This window comes from Erpetoichthys calabaricus, chromosome 9 (genome assembly GCF_900747795.2).
Source record: "Erpetoichthys calabaricus chromosome 9, fErpCal1.3, whole genome shotgun sequence".
In the NCBI taxonomy this organism is placed as follows: Eukaryota; Metazoa; Chordata; class Cladistia; order Polypteriformes; family Polypteridae; genus Erpetoichthys; species Erpetoichthys calabaricus.
This window is the reverse complement of record NC_041402.2, coordinates 111,562,772-111,582,771: the sequence shown is the minus strand read 5'-3', so window position 1 is coordinate 111,582,771 and position 20,000 is coordinate 111,562,772. Positions and strand designations below refer to the sequence as shown.

At 39.2% G+C, this 20,000-nt stretch overlaps 2 protein-coding genes across 10 annotated transcripts in view; one reads left to right on the top strand and one right to left on the bottom strand.

Annotated features, from left to right (window-relative positions):
- Nucleotides 1–20,000, top strand: part of cep89 (centrosomal protein 89) — a 416,738-nt gene that overhangs the window by 65,688 nt on the left and 331,050 nt on the right. The window lies entirely within an intron of this gene.
- Nucleotides 1–20,000, bottom strand: part of LOC114657616 (uncharacterized) — a 708,025-nt gene that overhangs the window by 397,620 nt on the left and 290,405 nt on the right. The gene's annotated exons all lie outside the window — the stretch shown is intronic.

Below are 20,000 nucleotides of genomic sequence, written 5' to 3'. Positions count from 1 at the left end.
CCCTCCTGGGCATCCCGGCTGGGTACCACCCCCAGCCTCCTGTGACTATATATATATATATATATATATATATATATATATATATATATATATATATAGCAACAATGACTGCTAATTATAACTTAATAAATGAAATAACACCTAAAAAGTTATAAGCAATTTTGAAGATATAAAATAGAATAGATCCACTATAAAAGGCCTATGACGACCTCTTATGCATAACCCCCTTTGCATATAAATTGCAGAATATGTTACTGCCAGTAAATAGTGTCAGCAAGACATCTCTGAGTTTACTGCACTCTATCATTAGGTTTTTTAAATTAAAATTCACTGGAAATTTTCTCTGTTCTTATGCAGTTATAATCTTTACATTTAGTTATATTCCACATTGTTTTATTCAATTACTAACAGTATTTGATGTCATTTACCAATTTACAATATAATTCAGGGTGGCAGGACATTCCATCACAGGACACCTGCATGCACTCAATTTGGAGGTGGCATTTAAACTAACTGTGCATGAGAGACAAGGCAATGTTCTTTTAGAACAGTGTTTTGGAACCATGAATTCAAATTTAAATAAAAAAAAAACTTTTTTTTCCCTGGGCATATAAATCTTTAGATGAGCTTCAGATAAATTTCAGCTTACTATATGCAGGACAAAAAACAAAGTAAACAGTTTTTCTGGTTGAATTGGATCAATTGAGTCTTTATTTAAAACATATACATCCTTAAAATAGTGCAGTCAATGGAAGGTATTGTTGGGAATCCACTGCTTTCAGCAATATGTGTTATTTTATACTTCACTCTGCCAGGTAAAGTAATTCTAAACAAAACTGAGCATTTGCACTTAAAAACCTTCCAGTCAATATACAATTAAACCTCCTTTGCTTTTATATTAAGTGTGCTGAATTAATACGGTTGTGGCAGGCAGATTGATAATAATTAGCACCACCATATTCTCACTTTAAGGTTTTGAAGCACAGGTGCTTAGATTTGTTTATAAATTGGATCTCTGTATTGCAGACAATTAATTGGATTTGTCTGGAATTTGGAATATTGTATCATTTGATTTTTTCAATACTTAGTTAAAAAGGTTGTGCTTGTTAATTAGTTCACAGTCTCTGCAGTTGAGTGACTTAGCTAAGAAATTGGCTGTCATACTCAAGATACAGATCTCCAGCATCCCCTTCTACTCATCACTATCAATTTGATTTACCCACCGGCTTGACAGTGAAGTCTTATATGATAGTAATACTGTTTTCAAGAAAACAAATGTCAGGAACGCACTTTCAAGGAGAGGCTTGCACAACATTTATAAAGAAATGTACTTTTCATTCAAAGCAGCCAATTTTTGAGCCTTGAAAACAGCTATGCTGATCAGAGTTAATTTCTTCATTTTTGTGCATTTGGGAAACATATAGGATCAGTATTAGGGTTACAATATTTATTAGCTGACACAAAGTGAGCATCCAAACAACTTGGTTCAAAACATATAGTTGTCTTTTTTATTTTTCTGAAGTGGTTGCTACATAGGTTGCATATGTGTTTTTCTGTTGCTCTCAAATGTGTCCTTCTGTTCTTTGCTACAAATGGAAATTGACTGGCAAACATACTTACTTCAGTATGTACAAAGTGGCTTTATTTGTGTCTGTTTTTTTTCTCCCATTCAAATTGCACTGCCTTTTTTCCATATGTATTACTATCCAAAGTACCCAGCATTGACCATGTATATTTATATAATTGGTTAAAAGGTAAGGAAGCAAATACATAGATGTATTTTAAATGTTGAATGCAAGTGTACAATCTGTCATCCACACTACATCTCTGATAATTATGAATTTCTCTGCTTCCATTGGTTGAGAGTTTATTCTTTTTGTGTGTGAATGGATTGTGTAGTTGTTGTAATGACTTTCTAGGTTGGAATAATGAACTTGACCTCTTTGTGTTTATTGATTTACTGTGATTTAATGAATAGATGTTTAATCCCACATTAATACCCTGGATGGCTTGAATAATTTAATTATTGATGTGGTATGTAAATTGGGCAAAATTCTTGCATTTTTTTTGTGGTGTTATATATATTAAGCCCCTATTCTGAGTTAACTGTATTAACTCAACTTTACATATAAAATTTCATGAACATCCAACTTTGCCATTCTGGAGTAATGCATGTTTTTTGTTGTGTCCGTGCATCCTATTCTAACTCTTTTGTGAAATTCCTGAACTCTGTGAAGTCTGTTTTAAATTTCATGACCAATAATGTAAGTACAAAAAATTGTGAAAGTAGACATAGCTGTTTTTAAATGATGCACGATTTTTATGCTTGTCCCCCATCACACCACATCCATTCCCCTCTCGGCCATTATTTCCATTGAGCCACTTACTGGGGAAGTAGCCTTCACTGTAAGCAGGGCTAAACAATATCCATCCATCCATCCATTTTCCAACCCGCTATATCCTAACTTAAGGGTCATGGGGTCTGCTGGAGCCAATCCCAGCCAAAACAGGGCGCAAGGCAGGAAACAAACCCCGGGCAGGGCACCAGCCCACCGCAGGCTAAACAATATGCCAAATTCATTTCCATTGGCTGAACTGTTTTGCACCCCCACATTACAACCCCATTTCTCAATGAAACTTTTAAAAGGATTTAAATCCTAGATTTTTATTTTTTTCAACAGCAATTGCTGCAAAATTTCATGAACTTTGACTTAGCCATTTTAGAAAGATTTTGAACTTTTTTGTAGCCCCTGCCACTCCCTTACAACCACCCTTCCTGATAAAAAATGTAACAATACACAGTTTTGAGGATTCCCTCTGTAGACGATGTTTGTTTGAGAGTCTAAGAGCTGAAACAACCTTGTTTGCTTACAAATCGGATCAATAATATAAAAATAAAAGCTGAAAAGTTCAAGAGACCGACAAAAGGTATTACAATTTTTATATAAATTACATGGGTTCTGCTCTATAGTAAGACACATGTTGGAGTTTGCACATGCTCTACATTTTTCTGTACATTTTCCTTGGTAGTTAATTTCAGTTACTAAATTGACTCATCAGAATGAGTAAGAGTGGGGTGTTTTCTGTAATGTTGTAGAATTAGAGTATTAGAACATCAACAACAACATTTATTTATATAACACATTTTCATACAAAAAGTAACTCAAAGTGCTTTACGTGACAAGAACAGCCAAATAAGCGTTGTCACAAAAGCAGACCATAGACATAAATAGGTTTGGGGCAACTACCTGTATATTGCGCCTTGGCTGCAAATGGGTTTAAATTGATTGAGATGATCACAGGTTCAAGTCCAAAACAGAACTGAATGTAATAGGAGCCCGGGACTGGAAGTGACATCATCACTGGCACCGGAAAGTGACATCTTCTGGACTGGAAGTGACGTGATGCCTGGTGCCGGGACCGGAAGTGATGTCATCACTGGCACCGGAAAGTGACATCTTCTGGACTGGAAGTGACGTGATGCATGGTGCCGGGGCCGGAAGTGACGTCATCACTGGCACCAGGAAAGAATGTGATGTCATCCATGGTGCCAGGACCTGGTGAGATTTCCTGTGGATAGTCTGAAGAAGATTGAGAAAGAGAGTTAGAGCAGCTTGCCACCCCCTGTTCTGGCGTGGTAGTACTTTTCGTAAGATCTTTCAGATGTCTCCCAATCGCATGTGTGTGACAGCGTGTACATTATATTCACCTAGGTTCCCCAAAATAACATCAAATTGAGATTTGAAGATCCCTAAAGTGCTACTGTTCACTGCAGTACTTGGTAATTTATTTCATTTGTCTCTGCTTCTTTGCTCTGTTACAAAACCTTTTGTATGCAAAATCTGCTCTTAACAAATTTCCAATGTTCTTGTTGAAGTAACAGCTAGGATCAACTGTACTAATTCCCGTCATGATTTTGAACATGTTAAACATGTCCCCTCTTAATCTACATTTGCTTAAACTGAGTATGTTCAACTTCTTCACTCTCTCTTCAGAGCTCATACCTGTCAGTCGCGGAGTCAGCCTAGTCACTCTCCTCTGGACTTGCTCTCGCACTGCTGCATTTATTTTGCAACATGGAAACCAAAACTGTAGACACTACAGAAGGTGAGGCCTCAGTAGTGTGTTACATAACAGAAGTGGCCAAATGCAGTCCTGGAGAGCCAAAGTGGCTACAGGTTTTTATTCTATTTTTAAATTAGCGACTAGTTCTTCATTTATTTGGTATTTAAGACTCAGACCTTTTAAATCATGGCTAAGCAATGTTGGTCCTAGAGGGCCACAGTGACTTCAGGCTTTTGTTCCAACCCAATTGCTTCATGGGAAATAATTAATTGCTGATCATGCACTTATTGCTCACATGTCATTTTTCTGCTTCATTTTAGTTTTCTCACTTGTTAAGATTTTGAACCCTTAATTGCTTAGTCTTAAACAGCTGTATTCAGCTGTATTCATTATGTTAACTACTCCTTATTAGCAATAAGATTAAAATGATAAATTAACCAGTATTTCTACATCTCGCTTGTCTCATTTTCCACCTGTGTGTATTCATCATTCACTACTTGTTTAATTAAGTACTCTGAATGAAACTGAAGAGAAGGTGAAGAACTGAAAATTACTCGGCGGCTTTAGGCTTCGACGACATGGTGGCACAGTGGTAGCGCTGCTGCCTCACAGTAAGGAGACCTGGGTTTGCTTCCCAGGTCCTCCCTGTGTGGAGTTTCCTCCCCGTGTCTGCATGGGTTTCCTCCCACAGTCCAAAGACATGCAGGTTAGGTGCATTGGCGATTCTAAATTGTCCCTAGTGTGTGCTTTGGTGTGTGTGCCCTGTGGTGGGCTGGCACCCTGCCCGGCGTTTGTTTTCTGCCTTACACCCTGTGTTGGCTGGGATTGGCTCCAGCAGACCCACGTGACCCTGTGTTAGGTTATAGTGGGTTGGATAATGGATGGATAGATGTTTTAGACTTCAAATCACTTGAGTGATACATGGACCTTTAATAAGGAAAAAAAAAAATCTATGATTTAAGAATGAACTGAAAATCACAAAACACAAGCTATGAAATTAAATGATATGTTATTGGTGAGGATGGGCTTCTAATTAAGCAACAGGGTTCGAACAAAAACTTGTAGCCACTGCAGCTCTCCAGGATTGGAACTGGCCACCCCTGTTATATAACTTTAGCATAACTTCACTTGGCTTGTTCTCCAGACATTGTGATATAGATAGATAGATAGATAGATAGATAGATAGATAGATAGATAGATAGATAGATAGATAGATAGATAGATAGATATATAACCTAGCATCCTATTAACCTTCTTTACACTGTATTGATGTTTATATTGACAAGTTCACTATGACTAAGACACATAGGTTAGGTGAATTGTAAATACTAAATTTGTCCTAGTGTGTGTTTGGTATTTGGGCATGTGTATGTTCATCTTGCAATGGAACAGTGCAATGTCCAAGGTTCCTACTTTGAGCACTACGCTAGCTGGAATGGGCCCCAACCAAAGAACCCTAGTCTGGGTTCACTGATTGTGCAAGACTGGCAATATTTATTTATATGTTTATGTTTGTTTGTTTTTTGCCTCTGTGCAGAAGTCATGTTCATGTCAGGATTCCATTAGTATAGATCTTCTATCTTACTAAACCACAGTTAATTTATACACGGCGGACGCCTTGGCGCCCTCCCCAGAGTCAAACGCAGCGTCATCCCAAAACGTGGCGGCGCCCGCCCCAGAGTCAAATGCAGCGGCTTCCCAGAGTCAGTAGGTGGCACCCAAAACCAAATAACACAATGTGTTGCGCTGTGGCGCCCGCCCCAGAGTCAAATGCAGCGACTTCCCAAAACGCGGTGGCTTCCCAGAGTCAGTAGGTGGCGCCCAGACAACACAACCTGTGAGCGCCCAAACAACACAACCTGTACAGTCATGGATACAAACAATGAACGAAGGCACCCACACAAAGAAACCGCTTTAGTTCAAATAGGGTTATTGAATGAAATGGAAACTTTACCATGCCAATGACCTGTGAACTACACCTGAGGTAAAGCGTGCATGCCAGGTTGTACATCCACCCGGATGCGACCACCCACACCACTGCATATACCCTCCATGATATTTCATCATGCGGCGGCTTCCCACCGAGGCGCACGCCCCAGAGTCAAACACAGCGGCTTCCTAGAGGCAGTAGGTGGTGCCCAAACAACACAACCTGTTCACTACACTTGCTCTAATCCACTGTGCCAGTAATATAGATCACATAACGGTCACAGACTCAAACCCAGCAGCTTCCCCGACTATGTGGCTGGCACACAAATACCACAACCTGTGAACTACACTTGCTGTGCTCCACTCTGCCAGCAGTCGGTGTCAGCAAAGGCAACAGAATCACGTCTCCACAAAACGAAACCGCTTTAGTACAGATATGCGTATTGAATTAAATGACATTTCCCCAGACGCACCCACCCTCCATGATATGTCATCCATCCAGATATCGGACGGAACAGAAACTGATTGCCATTCTTGGATTTCCCTTAAAGATAGGGTGAGAAGCTCAGTCATCCGGGAGGGACTCAGAGTAGAACCGCTGCTCCTCCGCATCGAGAGGAGTCAGATGAGGTGGCTCGGGCATCTGATCAGGATGCCTCCTGGACGCCTCCCTGGTGAGGTGTTCCGGGCACGTCTAACCAGGAGGAGGCCCCGGGGAAGACCCAGGACACGCTGGAGGGACTATGTCTCTCGGCTGGCTTGGGAATGCCTTGGGATTCTCCCGGAAGAGCTAGAAGAAGTGGCCGGGGAGAGGGAAGTCTGGGCATCTCTGCTCAAGCTGCTGCCCCCGCAACCCAATCTCGGATAAGTGGAAGAGGATGGATGGATGAAAAAAATATTATATTTGAAAATGAGACATTAGACGTAACTTTTTTTTAATAGAAATATAGATATGAACACAGAATGAAAAACAGAATTAAAACAAGGCATTAAATGTAAGTTTTTCTTAAAGAAATATAGGTGTGAACACAGAATGATAAGATGTTAGATGTAACTTTTTTAAATAGAAATATAGGTATGAACACAGAATGAAAACAAGACATTGGATGTAACTTTTTTTTTCAATAGAAATACAGGTAAGAAAATACAGAATGAAAATGAAACGTTAGATGAAGATGAAGGCACGATTCCGAATGCTTTCACAACGTTATTGTTCTTCATTCCGGTTTTAAGTTTTTCCAGGATTGTTAATTTTTCTTTCAGTGTAAACTGAGGCCATTTCTCACTTTATTGTTCATCTGAAGGAAAATGTTGAGAAGTGTTATGAAACAGTACATTAACCGCACACGACACAACTACCCATGAGGATGCTCGGTGAAACACTGACTCAGAATTTGGTCACGTGTATGATGTTGTGTCTACTCTCTCGCCAAGCCTCACCAAGACTGCCCAAGACTGAAAATTTCACAACAGACTGTCACTTTCTCCTTTGTTGTAACAATGAAAATGACAGCCTGTTGCGGGGTTCCTGATTGTTGAAAGTGTAAGCGCGGCATTAAGTATGTTTTGCATCGCATTATGTTATACTGAAATTTACATTTTGTTAAAATGAAATTCATTTAACATGATGTTCATGGTTCATTTGTCCAGGCCCACAAAATTATTTGTTATTCTGAAAATTTCATTGCTTTGGTTTTCGCTATAACAGGATTTGACAAGTATAAAGTTAAATGTTATATATGACCTAATTTTCTACTTGAAATGTTCTGGTACAAATGATGTCAGGATGTCCTAATTATCTTCACACAATGTTTCAAATACATTCTCTCGTACAGCTGCCATCTAAAAGGATGAAAAGTTATGACATCATCTTAGTTCCTACTCTTCTTGCCTATAAGCATCTTGTGCCTTCTTATAGCCACGAAGCAATACTATCCTTTAACCCAATGTTTCCCAAACTCAGTCCTGGGGAACCCCTGTGGCTGCAGGTTTTTGTTCCAACCAGCTTCTGTTTTTAATTGAACTCCTGGGCTAATTAAGTGAACTGATATTTCCCAAGTTCTGTGTTTAGGGAACAATATAGAAATTAGAAAACTATCCATCCATCCATCCATTTTCCAACCCGCTGAATTCGAACACAGGGTCACGGGGGTCTGCTGAAGCCAATCCCAGCCAACACAAGGCAGGAACCAATCCTGGACAGGGTGCCAACCCACCGCAGGACACACACAAACACACCCACACACCTTAGCACACACTAGGGCCAATTTAGAATCGGCAATCCACCTAACCTGCATGTCTTTGGACTCTGGAAGGAAACCGGAGTGCCCAGAGGAAACCCACGCAGACATGGGGAGAACAAATTAGAAAACTAAGTTTGCTAAAAAAAATATTAAAATATACCAAGCAGTTATATAGGAATAATGTATGTTTTTTCTTTTTAACAGTATTTTCATCTTGATTTTAATTATACTTTTCTAGATATTCTAATTGTTTAATTAATCCATTATTTACAAATTAGTGGGTCTGACTCTAAAGTAGTTGCAGCCTTTGATTATTCAGTGTTGTTTGCCTAGGTGTCTGATCTGCTCATTTTAAATTGTCATTATGAAGATACAGCGAAGGGGGAAAACTGCACAGAGAAAGGGCAAACTATAATGAAATCAACAAAAGAGAGTTAAGCATTTAAATCTGTAGCAAAAGCAGAAATATTTCTAAATGTCTTATAAATATAAAAATCATGCTGCTATGCTTTTCTGAATGTCGAATAAAAGAAAAAATAATGCCAGATAATTAAATGAGCTCGGTGCTATCAGGTGTTGTCACTGATTAGGAATCCGGTTGGAACAAAAGCCTGTAGCCATAGGGGTTCTCCAGGACCGAGTTTGGGAAACACTGCTTTAAATTGGGATGGGAATTGATAAGATTTTCACGATTCCGATTCCATTTTCGATTCTGTTTAACAATTCGATTCTTTATCAATTCTCCTATCGATTCTTATTTTTAAAAAAGGAGAACACACAGGTCGATTAGCTTAGAACTTTGTTTTATATCTTATCTTTGAACAAGATAGAAGTTTAGGAGTAGCATGACCTTACAAACCCAACAGTGAGATCTTAAGAGATCCACAGCCTACGGCTCCTCGATGGGGTGCCACGGGGTCCCCAGAAAAAAATTTGTAAATGTAAAATAATAATAAAATAAATATTCTTCTGTAGCAATAACAAAATATAACATAAATTATTCTGTGGCAATTACACAAGAATGTCCAGTAACATTTACACTCTCCTTTTTAAAAGTATATATGAGCTGAGCACTCAAAAATAAAACTATATCAGCCAGCAACAAATACAATCAACTCCAGTCCAATGGAACTGTGCACTTTGCAATTCTGCAACCATCAACTATTTTGACAGCTACATCCATGTTGGCTGCATTATCAACAGTGGCTGCCACAACCTTGTCTTTGATACCATACTCCTCCAAGATCTCATCAATCTCCTCTGCTACAGCTGTCCCTGTCTGTGCCTGGTACACTGGTTTGGTTATGAGGACTTTTTCTTGAGCCTGGCCATTCCTGACATAATGCAGCGTTACTGTGAGGTAATAATCTTGACTAAAACTTGTCCATCCATCTGCAGTGACGGCTGCCTTCAACACATGTTTCAGCTCAGAAATGGAAACGGATGAAACATCTGGTAAGAGGAGAACATGCAACTTTGACATTCCCTGACTTAGCCTACAATTAAACACATTCACTTACCGAAAATCGGAGGCATCTACTGTGGCAAATGGGTGCAAGCCTTTTACCACAAATTTAGTCACTGCTCGGTGACATTCGTCTATCCTGGCCTGTGTCATTTTACTTTTCCCCGCCTCTGTGAAAGGAGAAGCTACCGGTAGACTGCAGCGAGAACTGCCAGCATCTGAGACAGCCAGACTCTGTCTGTCTCTCTCGTCATGGTCATCTAAATGCAATGCACAGTAATAGCAGGTTTTGCAATAAGGCAAATCGCGCTAACATAATATGCAATGTTAGTTGATTAGTTACCTGCCGTATTAACGGGAGAGGTCGTGCAAACGTTACTGCTGCTGCTGGGTTGAGATTCACTAGTCCGGAGCGGATCAAAAACATGACATTTATTTAAGGTTATCGCGTTTTTTGTGAGCAAATGCTTTTGCATATTCGTAGTGTTTCCTCCCTTTGATGAAATATCTACTTTGCAAGTATTGCAAGTTGCCCTGTTGTCATCCTTTCTCGTAAAGTATAATCAAACTTTTGAGCATTTGTGCCGCTTAGGCACCATGTTTCCTGCTGGGTAAATGACGCTACGCAACGTGGTGACGTCATTCGAGGCGACTGGAATCGATAGGGGAATCGTTTGCAAAAATGGCAAACAATTCCAAGGAATTGAAACAGTGGGAACCGGTTCTCAACAAGAACCGGTTTTCGATTCCCATCCCTAGCTTTAACCCATCATCTTTGATCCCAATATCTTCAGTATGTCTGTCTTGTAGCATACTGGAGAATTTATTCCCAAAAATCTACAAGTTGCACACCTTGATGGGTGAGGAAAGTTGTAACCTAATCCAACATTGCTACTGTTTACAACTGAAAGTCACAACATATTCAGATTGGATATTTTTGTTATGGTTAATAGAACAAACATTGTCTTTTGGGGGAGTATTAATATTTTTATTATGAAATTCAATACATAAAAGCATTAAAATTTAGCATCTTCAATTCTCACTGGACTACAAAAAATGTCATTCCTGGACAGTTTTGGGTGGGTCAACCTTATGGATTTTGGTCTGCTGATCACATAAGTCACCTTAATAAAGTATGACAGAAAAGTGTGGCAGATAAACCACTTGTCAATCCAACACATATATTTTACCTCCTCTTCATATAAAACTTGAACTGATGAAAAATTTTGTGAAAGTAATGGATAAGGAAGGATTTCAATATTTAAAGATGTTTCCATGAATAATACAATACAATACAATTTATTTTTGTATAGCCCAAAATCACACAAGAAGTGCCGCAATGGGCTTTAACAGGCCCTGCCTCCTGACAGCTCCCCAGCCTTGACTCTCTAAGAAGACAAGGAAAAACTCCCCCCCCCAAAAAAAAAAACCTTGTAGGGAAAAATGGAAGAAACCTTGGGAAAAACAGTTCAAAGAGAGACACCTTTCCAGGTAGGTTGGGCGTGCAGTGGGCGTCAAAAGAAGGGGGTCAATACAAAGCAATACACAGAACAGAACAAATCCTCAATACAGTATAAAAAAATAAAATATTTTAGAAGTGCGGAGTAGAATTTAACAGTAGATGATATCACATAAGATATATATTTGGATATATTCTGGAGGTGGAGTTTGCATGTTCTCCTCGTGTCTGCGTGGGTTTCCTCCGGGCGCTCCGGTTTCCTCCCACAGTCCAAAGACATGCAGGTTAGGTGGATTGGCAATTCTAAATTGGCTCTAGTGTGTGCTTGGTGTTTGGGTGTGTTTGTGTGTGTCCTGCGGTGGGTTGGCACCCTGCCCAGGATTGTTTCCTGCCTTGTGCCCTGTGTTGGCTGGGATTGGCTCCAGCAGACCCCCGTGACCCTGTGTTCGGATTCAGCGGGTTGGAAAATGGATGGATGGATGGATGGATAGAGTTCTGGAGACCTCATCCATCAAGCTGCCTCCCCCATTTCGCCATTCCATGGCTGAAACAGCGCTGGACCAGCCAATCCGATGAAAGGACCCCTCCTTCCCACGAATCCTGCGATCCTCCATCAGGGATGACTTTACCTTAGGCAGGCAAAACAACTTGACAGGTGGGCCGTGGCACCAAGTGCCACATTTGAGTACCGAGAAGAGAAACAGAATAGGTGAGGGTTAGTATCCAATTACATGTTACTTATGTTTTAGTGCTAATGACTAACAATAGAGATGCAGTCTGTACAGTAAATCAGCAGCTCTAGTCAGGATATGCTAAACTGAAGTAGTGAGTCTTCAGCCAGGATTTAAAAGCTGAGACCGTAGGGGCATCTCTTATAGTAGCAGGCAGACCATTCCACAGTTTTAGGGGCCCTGTAACTAAAAGCTCGACCTCCCATTGTTATTTTATTAATCCTTGGAATCGTAAGCAGACCGGCATCTTGAGATCTTAATGTGCGCTCTGGTTTGTAAGTCATGATAAGTTCAGACAAGTAAGCCGGACCTTGGCCATTTAATGCTTTATATGTTAAAAGGAGGATTTTGAAATCTGCCCTAGACTTAACCGGGAGCCAGTGTAAGGATTTAAGAACTGGAGTTATGTGTTCGTATTTTCTTGTTCTTGTAGTACTGATTACATCTTGCCTGAAGAAGGGGCCTGAGTTGCCTCGAAAGCTTGCATATTGTAATCTTTCTAGTTAGCCAATAAAAGGTGTCATTTTGCTTGGCTTTTCTCTTGTTCTTGTAGTAATTCTTGCAGCCGCATTTAGGATTAACTGGAGGCTGTATAGTGAACAGTTTGAACATCCAGTGAACACCGCATTGCAGTAGTCAATCCTACTAGAGATAAATGCAGGAATTATTTTCTCAGAATCCTGTTTATTTAGAAAGCGCCTTAATTTCCTAACATTTTAAGATGGAAGAAACATAATTTGGACAACTTTGTAATATGTGCTTTAAATGACATGCTAGAGTCAAAGATAACTCCTAGATTGCGGACTGATTCAGTAAAATTAATGGGGATTCCAACTGAGTTAAATGATGACAAAATATTGTTATGATCAGTGTCATTCCCTCCAACAATTAACATCTCTGTTTTATCTGTGTTTAAAGACAAGTAGTTCTCATTCATCCACTCCTTTAATTCACTAACACAACTAATTAAAGACAACATTGGAGAAACTTCATTTGATTTAAATGAAAGGTATAACTGGATGTCATCTGCATATGAGTGAAAATTAACATTGTTTCCTAATGAGAGATCCCAGTGGAAGCATGTAAAGTGAAAACAATAAAGGTCCCAGTACTGAGCTCTGCTGGACACCATATTGAAATTCTGTGTATAATGATGGAGTACTGTCAGCACATTTCTGTACATATTGGAATCGATTTGATAAATAAGAACTAAACCAAGCCAGCACGGTGCCTGTAAGCCCAACATCATTTTCTAGCCTGTGCAGTAAAATAGAATGGCCAATGGTGTGCAATAATGCACTTAAGTCCAACAACAGAATTACAGTGGAGTTTCCTTCATCAGAGGATATCAGAATGTTGTTTACAACCCGTGTTAGTGCCGTTTCTGTACTATGACCAGTGCGGAAACCAGATTGGAATTTCTCAAATAAATTGTAATGCGTAAGGTGTGACTGAAGCTGACTGGCGTCTACTTTTTCTAGTATTTTAGAGAGAAACGGTAGATTTGAAATAGGCCTATAATTATTTAGTATGTGTGGGTCTAGGTCCGACTTTTTAAGTAATGGTTTAATGACTGAATAACTGATACCAAGATTGAAAGGCCATTTTTTTGTTAGTCCATAAATGAGACACACTATTAATGATAAGCAGTTTGAAGATCTGCTAGTGGGGACAGAGGAAATTTCATGGAAGGCATAAGGGATGTTTTTGAGAATTTTCTTTGTACCTTTAGAGGGCCAAATTTCATCTAGCTGGTTGACAACATGCTTCAACCAAATAAATCCAGCTCATGCTGCTGTGTGTCTGCATTATTAAATGAATTAACACACTACATTCAATAAATGTTAAATTTCATATTTTCCACATTCCTTTGTAATACAGTCTGTCTTAAATTGTATTTGGGTTCAGCTTAAAGCTGTCTATCATAATTCCCAGAATTTTTTCAGGAAGTAAAATGACTTAAAAAATTTCATGTCTAGTGTCTTAGGTAGTTAATATTTAATAGCTCTCTTCTTGCACCAATTACAGCCTGAAGTCTTTCGTAGTATGCTATAATCAGTTTTGCCCGGTCTTTATTGCAAATTTGTTCCAACAGTTTTAGGTTACTTATGTACCAAAGTGTACATCAGTCTTAATGTTTCTGTAGTAGATTTTCTGAACTGACTTACGCAGAACCTTATAACAAACAACTTCTTCTCCTCTTCATGCCCCTCTGCTCAAAATAGCCATGTCTTTGTGTTGTAGTCATTGCTTAGAATGAAAAAGATCTGCTATCTCTTGCATTTTTCATAGAAAGAACTTTCACAGGGATAGACAAGCTTGTGTCATGGCTTTTTCAAGAGCGGTGTCTTGTTCAAATAATAACTTCTCACAGACACATGGACAGGCAGCTTTTTCTACCAAGTTGTCCCATTACATTTCATCAGTTTTATCTTTAAAGTCACAGGAAGATTCAAGGTCTTGTAACGCAGAAATACATTGAGCCAGTTTTGTCTTGTTGCTGAGCTGTACTATGAAATTCATGGCATTCAAGACCACATTGCACTTGTGTAGGAAAAGTGCCTTCAACGCCGCTATATATTACCGGTACTTGGCAATATACAGTATAGAAAAGTTTATCTTCATTAATGCCTAAGCACTGCAGAAGCAAAATTAATTTTGTGGCTTCTTTCCAGTTGTCTCCATCTGCACCAATAACAAGCAAATATTTTTCAGAAAGCTTCATCCACGTATCAAACGGAAGCATGTGCAGGGAAGAAAATCAACTGGTAGTGGAACTCATTCAATTTAGTACTCATCTTGCAGCCATGAAGCAGTTCAAAAGGCTAAACACCCATTGTTGCATGTGGCATGGCTCTAAAAATATGAAGGAATTCTGTAATGGATGATTTCTAGGGCCTGTGTTGTAAATTGAGTGTTTTACAGTTTTTCCTTTCGATTGCCACAATGAGCCTGAGAGTGATATTAGCAGATTTATTGCGCTGAATGCACCTTTCTTGTAGGAATGTGTCCAGCCCCGAGGAAGTGAACTGAGGATCATTATCCAACACCAATTATTGAGTGTTGCCATGGTGACTGAAAACCACCACAAAGAAAGCAACTACAGCTGAAGCAGTAATTTGCATTGTAAAACCAACTTCTGGCAATTTGAATATTAGTTGTAAGTATGAAGGCAAAGCAGTAGTTTGAAGGTGTGATTTCAGAAGGCCCTATGAGATCAATTGCCACTTTTTGCCATGGCTCATCTGGCTAAGTTACGGATTGTAATGGCAGGGTGCACACCTTTATTGTCTTATCATTAGATTGACAAGGTTGACATGTATTGATCACTGTCATGACAAGATCATCCATTGTCGGCCACCAATACAGGTCACAAAGTCTGTGGTGCACAATCCCCTGGCACAACTAACCAATTCAATTGTCTGAACAGAAAATTATCTTTAATAGACACTTTGTGCTGTATGCGAAGGTACGACACAAGCTCATTGGGAATAAGTTTAATATTCACAGGCCATGCGCAATGAATGCAGTCCTATAAAGCACTCAATTCTGGACACGATGCAGAAGCAACTTTGAATTTTGCAAGGCTTACTGCCTTCATGGCCAAGGATGGAAGGGCAATATATTCTGTCTCTAAGTCAGCTGACAAAGCAGGGGTAGATATGGGGATTCGAGACAAGTAATCCACAAATACATTTTGTGCTCCTGGGCAGTACAACACATCATAATTAAAGCAAAAGAGAGTTGCTGACCAATGGACTATTTACAAATCAGCTCTTCCTATACCTTTCACAGTAAAAAGTGTTGTAGGGCCAGATGGTCTGTTTTCAAAGTGAATCAGTGTCCCTGCAGATACATACACCACTTTTCAACTGCCCAAACACACGTTAAGACCTCCTTTTCTACTGTAGAGTACTTGACCCAGATAAAATGTACAAGAAGCAAAGACAACAGTGTGTTTGTGTAAATACTGTCCCCAGTCCATAGTCTGAAGCATTAGTTGCTATAGCTGAAGGGAAAGAAGATCAAAAATTGCCAGACTGGTCAGAATTAATTGCTTAACCTTATGGAAACTACGTGGTGCTTCCTTTGTGAAGTCAAAGTTGGATTGTCCACATAAACAAGCATGCATTCCTCTACTATTGTGGTGTGTTGTGCTAAAATCATTGCATACCATGATTTTAGCCCTAAAAATTAAGGCAGAACAAAAGCAACTGTGGAAAGGGATGCATTAAGGAAAGCATCTACATGCTCAGTGTCTGGGAAAATATTCTTGACGATGAAAAAAGTTGACAGCAGCACCATGACAGTTGCATATGAAACACGGGCTTGGAGGCATCCTATGACGGGAATTTCAGCTTTTAAATAACACAGTAGACATATGCAAAGAGCAGAGAAAGCACAAGTACTAAAATACCTGCTATATAACCTGTTGGTTAAGATGGATACAGATGAGCCCATGTCTACGAGGAGGTGCAACAGATAAGATTTAGAATCATTTACTTGAATTGTAACAATGCATAAGATTTTTCCAGGCAGTTTTGTATCCTCATTTACAGACAAAATCGTAGTATCTGGAATATAAATACCCTGAACTCTGCCTTGTGGAGCAGAACAACATACACTTGAAAAATGTCCAAGTTTCTCACAGCTTTTGCATGTGACTGATGCAGCCAGACACTCAGAAGCATTAGCAAGATGTGCTACAGACACACAATGGAAACATGACCAATCCTTATTGCAGGTAATAGAGGTGCTAGAACCAGGGTGTGCACTGGTCTGACCATCACGGTGTCTTATAGATAACATTGTACTTTGAACTATGTCAACTATAGTTGAGGAAGAGGCTGCCAAGATCCCGCTTGGTTTTGAGCAGCTTCAATTTGCAAGCCTTATAATATATCATGGCTTTTTCAAGAGTGAGGTCTTGTTCAAATAATAACTTCTCACAGACATATGGACAGGCTGCCTTTTCTACCAACTGATCCTGTAACATTTCATTAGTTTTATCTTTAAAATCACAGGTAGATGCATGGGGCCTCGTGTGTAAATGGTGCATATGCACAAAAATGTTGTTTATGCCCATTTCCACACTCACTTTGAGATGTATGAAAATTAAACCTTATGCAAAGCCACATACATTTTCACGGCAGAATCACACCATGTCTTTTCTGTATACTTTTTAGCTCGGGTTTGCAAACTGGCAGCACCCAGCATCAAAGTAGTGTTACTGTTTCTGTGGTCTTTTTTAGATTCACATCCATGATGCAGGCTATATCAAATACACTGAAATTAACTGCATTTCATTTACAAATTTAAGGCACTTGATTGTAATCATTCTCCAACAATATAACTATGTACGGAATGGGTAGACTATTATAAATACCATAGCTGCTTTAGAGTTATTACTCTTAGTGCACCACTGAGAGTATCTTAACCTGTTTATTGTATTTATGTGTGGTATCACAGATGCACAGGTTGAGAGCTGTGGTGGACAGACTGCTTCAAGAAAGCCATCAGCATCTACATGGATTTCACTCGCCATGCCACAGTCTATTTGAACTTCTCCCATCCTGCAAACGTTTCAGAGACTTTGCTGTATGTACCTCGAAGTTCAGAAATGGTTTCATTCCAAGAGTTATAAACACACACAATCAGTCCATCCAGTGCTCCCAGTAGAACTGTTTTTACTTGTAATTACAAATAATTCACTGTAAACTTGCACTACAACTGTAACATTGCACAACCTAAGTCACATAAGTGTTTCTCAAAAGAAGAACATCCTCCTTTCTTAGACAGCTAGAACTAGATGGATTCTGAGCCTGAATACCAATTGTGACTCAGCAGTTAGTATTAGAAAAATGCCTTTCCATTTCCCCAAATATGCTATGTGAGGAACAGCCCAGACACAGACAGGCAGACACCGAAGGTGTTACCACCAACACACGTCCCCTTGTGGTCCGGAGGAGGCGTAGTCCCTCTTCCGGTCTTTCCGAATGTCCCGGCTGGGTACTGCCCCCAGCCGCTTGGCACAGCTATCATTAACTGGGTAGTACACTTTGTCCTGAAAATCATATTTGCTGTCCGTTTCTGCATGCTGTCCAAGGCTGGTGGTGTCAGTACAATCTTTGACTTTTCCTGTTACCCTTACTAAACACTTTGAGAAGTGCTGGCTTGTAGAAATACCACTTCTTTCACATGTGTCAACTATATCACTCCAAATCTCATCAAAATAGGTGTTGCTTCAATAATGTGTAATTGTGTCTTTAAGTGATTGAATTAAAACAACGGCCATAGAAAGATCAAGTGTTTTTGACTGCAGCATGTCAATGCAAAAATTTAGAATCTACTAAATCCTTTCTGAACACTGCAAGACATTCTACAAAATTGAAATAAATTGAACCCAGTATTCCTTGAGCTTCAATATCTCTCTGTGGATTGTTCTCACATCGAATTCCCTCAAGCACTTAAGAGTAGCAGGCAGTCTGTCCATTACATTGCGGCATGCTAAATTTTGTAAGCCCACATCCAACCATTTCTGATGGACGTAGAGTCCAGACATGAATATGTACAGTTTTTACAACAAAGCAAAAAAATTTCCAGCATCAGGTACACTTCTGTCTGTGTCAACAAGTTTAATCAATGTTCACTGCAATGGACATAAAATGCAAATTTGGCATCTTTTATCCTAGCTTTCATTGTATCCATGTTGTACACGTTTTTTTTATAATCCAAGCCATTCCTCTCCTAACAGCCAATAATTTTAGCACAAAAAATGTGATGTCAGCTTTTCTCTTCATTTTACAAAGCAGACAACACAACTTTTCAAATGTATCTGAAATGTGATTAAAATATATATTAGTTGTACAGAATGTTTGGAATTTAGATTATTTGTAAGAACGAGCCATCCTGGATTAAATGTAGCTATATACTTCAGACAGAAAAGACGTCATTTTCCCATGTGCACGGAAGGGAAAAATACCTAGTGATTGCATTGCATATACAGCAATGCATATAGTTAAAGCAAAAAGACATGCAAGATTATACAAACCCATGCAAATTATTGAACTAAGCAAAAGGAGGCAGAATCAATGTGTATGACCATTGCAAGCTCACTGCTTGTTTTGAATGCAGTGTGTCCTGTTTGAAAACATGTAAACGACTTAACGTTCTAAATGAAAATGTTTGAAAGTTTGGAAATCATTGTTAAACTCGTCTTTGCACATTTTTTTTTTGTATACTTTCGCCCCCTGCTCGCTTCGCTCGCCAACCCTTGTGTTTGGTTAATCAGATACACAATTTAAATTTTTTTTTTTCTTTGGAATTGTTTCAATTTCATTATTTGCACTTTTACTTTAAAGCTTCATTAAAAACAATATTTTTTGGAGACACATTGTGACAACGCAACGTATAACTGGCCGTGAGTGAATATTGTTTGTTTCTCTAATAAATAATCCGACCTTTTCTATTGTTTGTCCCTGTGATTTATTGATTGTCATAGCAAAAGCTATTCTCACGGTAAACTGTAAACATTTTAATATGAATGGCATATCCCAATCTCCTTTGGTGTGTAATGTTATTCGCGGAATATATACATTACCATTCTTTTTGCCTGTTAAAATTTGAATCACTTCTCCGTGATCATCAATATACACCTGACCGAATTGTGTATTCTTTGAAATTTAACTTGCTGTTCCTTTAACTGTTCCGGGATCACAGATTCTCATAGTGTATGCTCCATTATTGTGTAAATCCACATTTTGTGCATTGAATGATGCGAAAAGACTTTGTTGTCTACTCTTTGCCTTTTATTTCTGACCTCGATTTGTCCTGCTATTTTTTCAGTTACACCTGGTTCTGATGATTTTTGTTTGCGGTAATGCGATCTTTTCTATCTTTTCTTTGATACTGTAGCGACTGACATGATAAAGTGTCACAAAAGTTTTACTTGAGCAATCGCCAACTTCCTAACCCCAAACACAACTTTCTAGCACCCTCTCCAACGCCCCCACTTACCGCATCAATCAATGCCTCGCTATCAGTCTTCCGTCCTGTACTCCGCCCTCCCTCAATCGGACCTAACATTCACTTAAAACCAAAAAGCCCTC